The 14,226-nt window shown below is 33.1% G+C and overlaps 1 protein-coding gene and 1 long non-coding RNA gene across 5 annotated transcripts in view; one reads left to right on the top strand and one right to left on the bottom strand.

Annotated features, from left to right (window-relative positions):
- Positions 1-14,226, top strand: part of LOC113396260 (protein outspread-like) — a 237,829-nt gene that overhangs the window by 182,104 nt on the left and 41,499 nt on the right. The gene's annotated exons all lie outside the window — the stretch shown is intronic.
- LOC113396245 (uncharacterized) lies at positions 7,372-8,733 on the bottom strand. Its single transcript, XR_010309194.1, has 2 exons — positions 8,571-8,733; positions 7,372-8,053 (listed from the first exon to the last, which is right to left on the bottom strand). It is a non-coding gene; the product is annotated as an uncharacterized LOC113396245 (long non-coding RNA).

The following is a 14,226-nucleotide window of genomic DNA, read 5'->3' as shown; positions in this document are numbered from 1 at the left end:
CAGGTTATACCCGTAGAACATAGACTTGTAATTGACTTGTTAGTTCAAACGCTACCGTATCCAGACGTTCACCCCTTGAGATCAGGAAAAACGAATACATAAGTTCAACTAACTTCTTCACTCAACCGGTTAATACTAAATTGATTGAACTCAACCTTAGACTATATAAATGTCGTAAAATTAATGTGTTTTGAAAACAACTTGAGTATTTACTTACTTAATTATAATTCAAGTATAATAAATGCACAGTTTAATGAAGATTACTCAGGGTCGTTAAGGAATATATCGATCTATATTTAATGAGTATAAACGAAAAGGTCATTGCACTATTTTGTTTGATTTCATTATATTTTAGGAAGTGTTTTAAGTGCAAACTATCTTTACAAAAATAAAAACTGCGAAATTAACACTGCCTGTCTCTGTTACTATTTCACGGCCAAACCGATTAACTGAATTTGATGAAATTTATTACGAAATAAGCTTGAACTGCATAAAAGAACACAGGCTACTTTTTTAAGCCAAACACTAGACGAATAACCCCTAAAAGTCACTACTATGTAACTTACGTTTTATTAACATCTAATATCATAATTTTATCTACAAAGAACCGGTGAAAAAAAAGACGTAAAAAAAGAAATAAAATTAACTTTAAATATAATTTTTATCGCTGTAAACAAAACATGAGATACTTTCTTGCAAAATTTTCAAGACCACAATCATAAAAATAACTAGCGATAAAAATACAAGGCAATGCCTCCGAGCACCCCCACTACATATTCACAAGCTTCCTTACCGCAGTGATCGTACTTATATGCTCTTATTGTGTTAATCATATATTAATAAAAACATACACTACCAAACACGTAGCCCGTCTCAGTATGTAGGCGACGCTTACGTACTAAAATCAAATCCTTACCATTTTTCTTTGCACATTAATATTCATTTAAACTTAGCACACATGAATTTTAATAGACGCCTTATTTAGTATGTAACAAGACTTTTTTTTTTATTAATGTGTGATGACAGATATCTAAATCGGATGTTACAGATCTACTACAAACATCTCACGAACCTTGAAGTGAATTCATTTCTTTATTTAAGTGATAGAGTGACAGCAGTTAAAAGCTCATCTCACCACGGTATTCCAACACTGGTCGTGGATATACACGTAGCAGATTTTCATTTAACGTAATATGCAGGTTTTCTCACAAAGTTTTCCTTCAATGTACAATACTTAAATCTAAGCATAGAAACGTTTAGTAGTGCTTGGTCGGTGCACTCACAGTCTTCAACGGTTAAAATACATGGCAGACTTAAAATGGGTTTGGTATATACAAAAAGATAAGTAATAGAAGTTACTTAATTAAAACGAAACCAATCATTTTTTATGGAAAAGTAAAACTCGATCGAACCATATAAATTCCTGCATTAGTATTGTCTAATTATTATACAGTAGGTTTTTTTTTTTAAATATATAGAAAATTTCCTGCATTAAATTAGGATAAACGACAATCCCTATAATGGAAACCCATAGAAACTCGATCGGATCGCATAAAAACTTTTTGTCACAAACCTTATTAAACAATTAAATCCTACTTTTACTTGGCATGAATAATTAATTGTCGGTTACTGATTGCTCAACGGAATAACGGTTTTTTGTACGACCCATTTTATAGATATAATAAAACTCTTGGTTAGTTACCTCGGGAAATTGACAAAATTTAAAGATTTTCAATCCTTGTTTAAGCCCATGAACTATTAGATAGATCAGGCGGATCTCAATCTGTGATTATGGATTCAAATCCAAACACACACCGCAGATTTTCGCTGGATTTTTTTGTTTATAGTTCATCGTTATGCGCTCGGCGGTGAAGGATAACATTGTGTGGAAATCTGCATGTGTCCAATAACATTACGTCACAGATTGCCTTCAACTCGCATTACTGCGACGTGGTGGAATAACCGCCAAACTTAATATGTACTCTGTTCGTTCTCTATATCAAAAATAATACGTATTTTAACCATATGCAGTTTAGTAGAGGTATTCTGTAAGATGAAACTCGAAACTCACCGCAGAATACGAGCGTGAAATGTCAGAATAAGAAAAGCCACATTGACTCCAATAATTATAACATTAATAGGGTACACGTATCAAAATGGCTTATCACTGTAAGTTGATTGACAAAATTTCACGAGTGAGATGCGAAATGAATTCTTACAGAATCGCACTGAAAGCATGGCGCTTATTTAAAAAAAAAAAACATTCCAACATATCTAGTTTACTTTCATACTAAGTAAAAGATGAAATGTTTCTAAATGTTACTAAACCAAAATATCAACATTACAAATACGATCAGGTCGTAATAAAATTCAAAGGCAACTTTTGCAATTCGCTCGAAACGATCGTAAACGCGCCTCATTATATAGTGTTTCACTGCATATAAATCAGAGAGAACTTAGTTACAATGTAGGTATATAATAATTTTATCGATCGAACGGAGCCGGCCATGTACGGAGGCGTTGACGAACAAGAAGGGCCTCATCATCGGCTCCGAGTAATTCATTGCGTGCTACTTAACGTGTGAATACGGGATATTTGCATCACTGAAAGAGAGAAAGGAAGGCATGAGCCCGATATGCTATGAGTAAATGCAGCCACCTTATCGATACCAGTTCTAGTATAATATGACGTTACAAATGATTGCCACAATTATTGTTCTGCTGATTTCGTAAGTTAAGTTTACTTCCGTTTAGGACGTATTATGTATGTATATTTTGTCTTCGACTATTATATATTAACACCGTGCCAAACTCATGCCACTCACAGCCACCTAATCCAAGACGTGTGGCAGCTTATGCCAAGATTGATTTGTCTCTGATAACCAATTTCTATTACGTGGCCCTATTTGCTGTCTACCTTCTTCCAAACTACATAAAAGTTAAGATCGGACTTAATCGGTTTTTTAATATAATTTGGTTAGTGATTGTAAAATATGTTACGATCGTTCAGAAATAAATACCCTAATGCAAAGCATAGCATTAGGGTATTTATTTCTGAACGATCGGAACTATGCTATGCTATGCTATGCTACATAAAATATACCTGGCTGTACTTTTGTTATTGTTACAACAGAACTCCATTTGTTATCAAATCTGCATGCAAATAAGGTTTAATTGACTAGGTATATTATTAGCTAATATCCCGTGGATACGACAATATTTTCTTCGCTACAATAAAGTAAGTAAGTATCCTGCTTGGCTAAGGCTTAATCAACTCTCAAGGAGACGTTTTAAAGCAAATTCTATCTCGCTGTATAAGATGAATGGTATAAGATGAATTATAAACACAAATCGTAGTGCTTAACTGTATTTATATGAAAACTTGACTCGTAAATTAATATATATTTGCATTTTATATTCATATGCGGAACTGGATGGCTAAGCACGCCGTGTAGGTGCAACTTTAGCCTTCAATACTATATGTGTAGGTACACGAAGCACACAGTGATTTTAATTTTATTTTCAAATATCAAAATTGCAGGGTCGCACTAAACTAAGATTAAATTTTTACCATCACTGAAGCCCATTTTATGTACTGTTATTTTTAAAACCGCGTTAATATTACTATAAATTTCAAGATAAGCAAACAAATCGAATAAACAGATATTAACACGATAAATCGGTTTCCAAGTTTATTAATCCCTTTAGCGGATTGCGGAAACGGAGATTAAGTGTAAATCTATATTTACTAACGCAAACAAGTCGCATATGAATCATCTTAACATCAATAAACACGAAACACTTTATAAAACATTAGTAAAATCCGGTGGAAGTTGTCTTGTGTGTATGTAAGAAGTATTTTAGTCAAAAAGAGACATACTAACATACAATCCATTTACACATTCATATATCGATTCCATTGAAAATTAAAATATGATGACGTACAAATGGGTCACCGGTTGGTAAGTGGCCACAGCTCATATAAATTAGCATCGGATGAAATTTTAACCATTTCTTACAAAACCAACGCGCCACCATCCTTGGGAACTGAGAAGTTATGACACTTCTGCTTATTCATCCTTTAAGCCGAAACACAACAATACTATTTTTTGTTTGATTGACGGTAGAACATGATGAGTGGTAGATACCTAGACAGGTTTGCACAAAGACCTACCACCAAGTAAACTTACATTTAATACAAACAATAAAGGAACTAACCTTAGTTTTTTTTTATTTAAACTATAAAAATATTTGGTACTCGTATTATAGTCAAATAATTTCGATAGAATTAGTAATTTAACTGTTTTCTGTGATGACATTTGCTTTTCGTGCTAGATTGTGAAATAGTTCATTTCGAAAAGAAATTAACGTAAGTTCTATATAGATTTATTATTAATCTTTTCAAACAGCTAATGACAACAATCTTGTGTAATAATCAGAATTCGAAGAAGAATATAGAGTTCTCGCGAATAATTCGATTGTTTACGTCAAAACGAAGCCGTACTTTATATTGGATTATATGCGAAGGATACCTTACAAGCCCGTACCAATGCGGGTGACCCGCTTCCCTACGTATTTGCAATGTATCGTATGCAATTAGGGACTTCATAGCGTCGTGATCGTATAATTAACGTATTCAATTTCGTGACCAAAATGCCACGGACCCATCGTTTAGTTCCAACAGCTTACAATAATTTAGATGATAGCTAGGAGCGTCGAACAAAAGTAATTGTTTCGCCAATTTGGCTGTAATTTTTCAAATCGTTTGCACATAAATCTACCGCCATGTCACTTATGACTTGAGTCATCTCGTAATTGTATCTCGGTAACATTGAGCTGTGATGTATGTTGCACAATTGTGTACTTCTCCATTCAATTTAGCACAGGTGCTTTGAGCAATTAATATTCTTGTCTTATTTAATTTGAATCAAATTATCGCCTGAGGTTTCGAATTTCAATCAAAATATAATGTTTAGATGCTAGAGCATTATTTGGTGCTTTACCCTCGTACAGCCCGAGGGTAGTAATTAAACTATGTCGAAAGCAATTCATTGGTTGTTATCAATTGAGTTTGAAACGGCTATCTGTGTGGGCAGACATAAATTTTGATTATATCGCGTTATTAATTATATCTGCAATTAGCTAGCAACAAACTATCGGTTTTAACTTTAACTAGTATTTACATTTCTGTGACCAATTACAAAATGTAAATTAAAAATCCATATTATATACATATATTGACATTAAAATATATTTTATTTGCGTAATTACAAATTTTACTATAATGGATATTTCATAGTAATTGTGATTTGACATGATTAATAATAAATGCTTCATCTCGTTAATTTATTTTATTATATGACATGTATTAATTGTTCAAGTTAAATTATCTGATTTTATCGAAATGAGCCTACGTTATACACGTGCGTCCACGGCCGCATTCAATGATGGAATGCGGCCGCATTGAGCAATTTGAGCGAGCGATCCTCTACGCCAGCGCGGGCGCACCCACGACGATTCACCTGCGCGCACGCTTCCGTAATTTATGATATGCCGATTTTGGAATGATTTGCGGATTGACACTTCGTTGTACAAAATTTTAACGTTAATACAATTTAAAAGTTTAAGTGTTTGCTCTAAATATGACATACTATAGTATAATGCAATGTTTTTATGATAAATTACATGTTAACGTTAAATATTGTACATTAAACATTGATCACATCAAAACATAATATATTTTTTCAATCTTTAGAAAAACAAAGCCAAGCGAAACAATAGTTAAACAAATATCTCATGAACTGTGCTCTCGAATGTTGCAAGATAGAGTTGCATATGAGCGCAACAACATTGAGGCATTTCCCGCGCAATAGAAAATTGTGGAGAAAAGTTACAACAGGCCATTGTGATGCTAAATCTTGGCGTTACACGTTGATTAATTAAAAAGTTGTGTACAAATGTTGACGCAATATTGTTAACTATACCACGTTGATATTTACGATATTAAATTTTAAAATAAATCTTATCAATATTGTAATTGCAAATTTAAGTGTTTTAGATATCTGTTACTCCATCACTCTTGAAACGGCTAGATAGATTCCAGTTTTGTCATATTAGATAACGGAAAATAGGAAATAGTGAATAATTTCATTTTTCAAATAAATATTTGTATTAATTTTGATTACATACTCCAAAATCGTACAATTATATTTTATATAACAGTCTTAATATCAGTACCTACATATTTAATCCTTAATAAAAGAGCCATAAAATCATTTGATTTGTTTCGGAACAAATGTTATACAAACAGACATATGTAGGAAAAAGAAAACCTTAATTTTTTGGTGCCTGTAATTGCAACGCTAGCCAACGAACTCAGGTTAAATACATATTATTGTAAACCGCAAGTGAACTAAATAGTCCCACGTGTCATAGGTATATGTATATAATACATAAACATTACCTACAATTTGACTCAATTCTAATTGAATTCTATTTGAAATCCAAACATTAGTTTATATACGATGAATACAAAAGGCCTGTCAGGTACTTTTAATTTCGAGTTTGGTATTTCCCGTCTCTTATAGATAAACTGCCATATTTTCAAAAAAAATTCGCATAAAAATAAGACTGTTTATAGTTTCACGATATGTACGACCTTGAAATACGCTCTAAAGTTTTGCTTGCAACTTGCGCATACTTAATAAGAGCCTTCATTTTACCCAAAAAGTGAGTTCGAATGCGCCACCGATTTTGTATATCAATTTCAAACTTAAAATTATAGATTTCACGAAGGCGCGCACGTCCAAATCAAATTAATTAATTTGTAATTAAATAAACTTGAAAAATATAATGTAATTTGTATTTCTGGCTAAGTGTGGCTCTTTGATCTTAGCATCTCACGCACACTAAGACATCTCATAAGTACGAGCGTCACTCACTCATATCATTGGTATGAGTTAGTGACGTCTTCGTGAGTAAATAGATGTATACAGTTCGATTGTAGGCTTCCATTATAGTATTTTAATAAAAACGAATATATTAAAACATAATTTAAGTCAAAATATTTATTTTAACACTTATATGAATAATCAGTGAATTAAAACGAGCATATGAATTAAATATACCTGAAAATAGATTATGTCCAATATAGAAAAATCTAGGCATTATTTAGTGCATTAAATGAAATCTTTTGAAGAATTATTAAATATTAATTAAAAAATTAATCTTTAAAAAACATCAATTAACACATTGAAACAATTAATATGCAATCGCAGAAAGATAAAAAAAATAATTGAATATTTGATCATACACAACTGTCTGTAAATCACATCTGGAAAAGTCCACCTTTTCAGAAAAATATTGCAGAAATTCTGTTTTAAGAGTTTTACTTTAAAACGTTTCTAACATAATACTATAAACATACGCAGCTTCAAAAATTTCTCAAGACTTGTGTTTTTGCATATAAATCAACTTCAAGGTTGACTTTCATTTAATTGATCTTGGACGTATATTTTATTATCACAATCATTCGTAAACTGGTATTGCGACAGAGTTTCTAGTAGCCACTCGTTAACTTTACCTCTGAAGTGTAATTTTTGTAGATCTGACAGCTTCCTTATGGTCGGCAATAGGCTTATTAAAAACAGATAATCGGCATCATTTCTCAATTCATCTTCCATTGTTTTATTCTTGCTTTGAATCAAATCTTTTAATTCTTTTAATTGTTTCATTATCAAAGGCTTTTTATTTGCGTTTAAACCACGCCTTACAAGAGCCGATGAGGTCGACTGTCTGTTGGTACGTTCATGTTGATTTTTTTTTGTTTTTAAAAGTGGCTGTTCGTCGCTATCTGATTCGTTTTCTGATGCAACGTTATTAGAGTCAACATTTTTATTGACTCCATGTCTTCCGGTTAACACTTCATTGGTTATGAAGCTCAGGTCATTGTAGTAATGCCAGTTTGACATCGCCAAGCGTTTTGATAATATTTTTTTGAGTTCTTTTCTATATTGGTCCTTTAAATGCTTCCACCTTTTCTTAACTGTCCATTCTGGATGACAAAGAGAAAATGTTAGCAATATTTGTTATTTAAATAATGAATTCAGAAGTGAAAGCTAATAATTGTGGCGACTTAGTGAAATATACATGCATCATTAAAATATCTATGAGAACTCATTTAAATATATGTAACTTCATAAGTTTTCTTTACTACCAACATTAAAACACTGCTCTAATAAATTCTTCAAAGCCGGTTAACCTGTATTTTAGTTCTAAAATTATTATATTAATCAATTATTTTAGTGAAGTCACATTCGTATCATCGGATCGGTCTTATTTCCAAAATTTTAAATACTAATCAATGAACTATGTTCATGTATTAACATAAAAATAAAAAGGGTGAACATACTCGTAGAGTGAATAACCCGTTTTTATACCAGCATTATAATATTGGTTTCTACATGACATTGGCGGGCTAAATTATCGGTGCTCTGTTGACGCAACCAAAACTTATTAAACTAAGAATTGAATTCAATTATAAAATTGGTTAAATCATCTTTCCAACGTACCATCAGCATCCAGTTCTTTAGTAATTTGTTTCCAAGTGCGTGAGCATACGGCTCTATTTCTGTAATACTGATGAGTGCACAACCATAACTCGGGATGCGCCTTAACTTTTAGGATAATGTCCTCGAAAGACATGATAGTGACGCAACCACAACGGACGCGCGTCCGACGCTCACTGCCCGCTCCCCGCGTTGACAACTCAACGCCCCTCCCCCGCTCGTGGACGCTCCAAACGCGCGTTATATTGACCTTGCGTTACGTATCTAGAAGCGTTGCTAACCGCCCGCGCGCCCGCTTAATATTGATCACAGTTCGTACTGATTCATTCAATCAAATTTTTGTGTATGTTTTAATCACATGTCTTCCTTCAAATAAAACATGAACCGAAAGATTTTTATTAATATTTCAATTACGCGAATTTTTACTCGAAACTAACTTTTTGTTACTTGATATCCAAAAAGGTTCAGTTTTCATCAAGATCGTCAATTTATTTTAAACATTAAAAACCACCATCCTTCATAAAAATTAAAAGGCTCCTGCTATCTCAGATGCCATAAAATCTGATCCTTGACAAGGGACGTAACATTATGACAGCTTAAAAAAGGCAATTAAAATTACCGTCACCATTAATTTCGTCTCTCTGCTCAATCTCATAACATTTAACAGAGCGTAATGAAAACAAAAAATCAAATAAAAACGAACCTTGAGCTTTTAACCATTAGTGTTAATCACTGTTTTAAAAAGCGTAAAAAAAACTCATCAGACCTTTTACGGTAGAACATAAGTTCCCAAGATTATATCTGGAAGACAGTTAAGTTAAATGTTCCAAGTCGTCTATGTGCCCACCTGAAGATGTTAATCTTTAACTTGTAATATTTATAAGACAAACTGTCTACACCTCCGACGTCGCACTGGACTCGGCGACACTTTAACAAATTAGCTATTATTCACTTCTCTACATCCAACCACGCTGTTCTAAGATTTAAATACTTTTCAGATTTGTATCACAATTGCGGATTTTCCTATAAATATAAACAGCTTTTTAGCTGACTTCTGGAATGTGAAGCGGCAAATATCATAGCCATACATTGTCATAACTGTATAGAAATCAGGACAAGAACCAACACCACCTATTTAGGTCCGTCAATGATCACTTGCAACTGACGGGCAGGTGAATTGACGGTTCGTGCGGTCCCATTTAAATCTTCGTAGAGCGCATAGCTGCGAAATAATGCAGTGAGCAATAAATAGTGATTTGCGTCGGCATTTGCTCGAAAACGTCATCGCGGAAACGGCAGAGGCGGGCTCGCTGGCTGTGATGGAGTCCCTTGAGCTCTGGTCCAAGATATTTACGAAAAAATATTTTTCTCTGAGTAAGCTTACGTCATAATTTTGAAATCAATTATTTCTGCTCGGGTAACCAATCCTTAAAAAAAAACTGACTTATGGTTGTATTTTTCTTGAATATATATTTAAAGATGTCTATGTCCATATATATTGTTAAAAGGTTACTGTATGTTGAGATATGAGACTCATTAGTTAGCAAATTGCAATACAAAATGGTTCCTTAGAATTGTTTTTTTATTTTTATTTAAATATGGTATAATAATTCATCTTGTAACTTGCACCTCGCGCGATCAATCATTAATGCTCGCAGCGGTTCGCAACATCTTTTTTCTATAGAAGCAATGCCATGTAAACGTTTTCAGGTTAATCTGCATAACATTAGCAACGAAAGAGGTTTCACTCACCTCCTGAAAAATATCCGTTGCAACAAATAGCTATAAAAAGTATAGTTCATAACTGACACATGCATAATTCCATAATTTTATTGTAAGCAATTTATGAGTAGTTTATTTAGATTAGAGGAATCATCCTCTAAGCCCTATTCTTATTGTCGGTGGTGAAGGGAAATATCGTGACGGAACCTACATTTGTCGAATGAAAGTTGGCCACATGTCTTTTTACCGATTCACATTGACCAGTGTAGAGCAAATACACTTAAAACTATTTTCTCAAGAGCATGGACGCCTTTCTTTGGAGGAGAACAATTTTGAAAATTTCCCTATATTATAAATATATGAACTAAGCATCTTTATAATTCGTATAGTATTGTAACTCTCAAATATGCGTAAATTTCGATCACAGATAATAGTTTGATAAAACAACATTAGGAATTTGGAGTAACCTTTAAAAAAAGTGACAGAAGTTAAAATGCAAAAGTAACACTTAACCTTACAACCGATAAGGATTTAAACAAACATGCTTTTAAGACCACACGTGCGATGATAAGAGTTATCAACGGCAATGAGCTTTTACAAGTCTAAGAGATCAGCGAACGGGTTCAAGTTTTTATTACAGTCGAATAACGGAATCCTGTTTCTGGTTAGACGGTGTTTTTGATGTTCCACATTTTATTTTATTTAGTCACTATGTTTAGTCGTTCTATTATTAAGCAAGTTATAATAACTGTTTAGACGTACAATAACAATTACACAGAGTCAGGTCATTGGAGATATCTTAGAAAGTTGAAATAATGAGTCTCTTTGTAAATAATTATCATTTATGTATATTGAGTTGGTTTTTTCATTTGTTTTAATATTTAGAAAGGTCTATGGTACCATAACCATATGGCGCCCTAATATTAATTGACTATCATCGGTAGACTCTCTGTCAGTAGTATAAACCACTTCGTACATGGAATCTCTTTAGTAATGTCGTATGAACATAGTAATTTACTTTGAGATAGAAAATATATAAGGGGATGGTACTCAAACAGATGAACTCACACAAAGTACTGACTCGAAATGATTGTACCTTCTACTAATATAAACTCAGTTCTCTATTTCGACGATTAGTACTAATGATGAATGAAACTATAGATTCTTGGTATCAAAGGTCAATAGGCAAATTTATAACAGAAAATTTTGATTTCTTTAAGTAATGTCGTTAGTTATTCGTTAAGTCTCGATTCTCAAAACGATCTTCCTCACGAGGAAGAAACAAATACATTTATTTATTCGTGGCGTGATTGCTTATTGTATTGTAATGGGACACAATGATTAAGTGGCGTCCATAAAGCTGCCTTCACATACGCAGTATATAATTAAGAACGTCGAGATAACATCGAATAGAAATCGTTATCAGATGGGAAATTATTAAAGACATCTTTTTAGGGTTTCTGTCAATGAAATCTCCTCTTGAATAGATTATTTAAATTGTTAATTGATTTCGGTATTTCAATTTTGATTTGCAATTGTTTTTTGTCCGAAATTAATTGAAATCTTGTACTATGTAAGTTTTGAAAAAATATTTGTTTTATAGATATATATTTTAAAATCGTTTAAAGCTTATTGTAGATTAAAAATATCCTGTTAGGTTGTACTTGTCAGGTAATACAATAATAGGCCATATCTTTTATCAAAATTGTTGCAACAGATTTTACATATTTTTTGACAACGTGTCACTTCGAATTTTAGCACCGATCGCTTTCGCACGTATATTCGTGCCCCTGGGATTCTTACCCACTGAAGCGAACGGCGGGTTCGGCGCGGATGACAGGCAACGGGATCGTTCTAACAAAACGAAAGTATGTCCATACCCTAACGCAACATCTTAAATCGCGCATGGTTAGGACAAGTTACAGGGCGAATCGAAAGTGGGTCACATGACAATGAGGCTGTCCCGGTAATTACCCCGCACAATGGAGCATTGTCTGCGCTCCGCGACATTTCCGCCGGCGCGCGCATCCTGCGAGCCACGCGGCTATATTCATAACAAAATTCAAAGACGAATATAGATGAAGTAATAATAGCAAAACACTAATGAGCTCCTTCGATTTGTTTAATATCTGTAAAAATCAATGTTACATTCATTCTTAAATACGGAGGCTGTCTATGATTCTGTTTGGTCTCTGTTTGGAGATCCCGGTGGTAGATTTTTGACTATCAATAAGTAAGTTTAACACTTTTACATTTAATAAAGAATTTTGACTTTAACTTTGTTCTTAATATTTATTTTATTTTAATTTTTCGTCGTAACATACTTTTGGTAATTTTTTTTTTATGTCGACAATGACCAAATAATCTTTTCAGAATTTCATCAAAACGCTACGGTATTTCAAATTACAATATAATATTAGTTAGAAAACGCTAAAAGGGAAAAACATAAAATTTAACGACATTCATTTAAGTTATGTTACTTTTATGAGCTATAAAATATATAACTGTATATATTAACGAACACTTTCTCCCTAGTTAAGTCAAAGTGACATTCAAACACAAAATTAAGTAGGTAAGGGCTTGTCTAGCAATCAGCTGATCCGAATAATCGGCTTAAAATATTCTGTCGCGCCTTTCCTTAATCGCTTGTGTTATACAGCGTGTGATAAGTATTGTATTAAATATATTTTTAATTTATATAAATATAACCGAGCTTGGTGGCAGGGCATTGTGCAAGCCCGTCTGGGTAGCTACCATCCACTCATCAGGTATTCTACAGCCAAACAGCAAAACATAATATTGTTGGGTCTGAAGGATGAGTGAGCAGTGTAACTACAGGCACAAGGGACATAACATGTTAGCTTCCAAAGTTGGTGGCGCACTGGCGATGTAAGGTATGGTTAATATTTCTTACAGCGCCAATGTCTAACGGTGGTGGTGATCACTTAACATCAGGCTCATTTGTCCGTCCGCATAAAAAAGGAAATTTCACCACCTGACGGTAGAATCAACTTCTACCTATAGCCGTTACCATTTACCCCTTTAAGAAATATAAACCACTTCTTACAACTACAATGCTATGACTACCACTGACTTCAATCTCTATTACCGTTTAAACAGAAACAATACAAATATTATATACATAACTCCTTTAATATACTATAATGCTCTGTGCTACCTATGATATTCTTCATATTAAAGATTTACTAACAAGATAATATATTTTAATAATAGTTGTTACGCAACTAATTAGGTGTAGTGACCGACATCGAAATAGATCACTTGTTCGTATCTTTATCATCTTTATAAATTGTATTTAATGGTCTTTTGTGACAGCGAAAGTAACAGCCACTTATTATACTAACAAGATGATGAGAAGTAAGATAGAATTATAGTCTCTATATACAGATTTGATTTATTCAGATTCGATACATATTTATTAGTAATAGTTAAATCTACCACAATTTTGAAAAGAAAATATCCAGACCACTAAGGAAACGGCGAAAGAAACTCCGCGGGTTTTCTTAATTGAAAAGTATTTTATATATTAATCATTAAAATTGGCAAAAACACAAAGCGATTAATAGAATAAATGATCCTAATGAGCTTAACATATCGAAATTGTCCTATGATAACCATTTCTGTGTGTTTTCCTTCAAAATATACTTGACAAGTTTCCAGTAGGTTCCAACAAGGACTCACTTAAGGAATTGTTAAGCTACTAACCCACAATTAATAATCCACTGAAAATGACTAACGATATTCAAACTTTACTCGTCTGTACGAAAACATTAATTAAATTAAGACATCGATCTTGTAGATACAATTAAATGACATGTATAGATAACACCCTGTATGTGTCCCTGGTGAATGAATCGTGAACCAAACTTCGGGGCTTCGTGTTTGAGTGACCGACCGCACGATTTTTATGTACACT

Source organism: Vanessa tameamea, chromosome 8 (genome assembly GCF_037043105.1).
Source record: "Vanessa tameamea isolate UH-Manoa-2023 chromosome 8, ilVanTame1 primary haplotype, whole genome shotgun sequence".
Classification (NCBI taxonomy): domain Eukaryota; kingdom Metazoa; phylum Arthropoda; class Insecta; order Lepidoptera; family Nymphalidae; genus Vanessa; species Vanessa tameamea.
The sequence above is the reverse complement of the archived record's forward strand: the minus strand, read 5'-3'. Positions and strand labels throughout refer to the sequence as shown.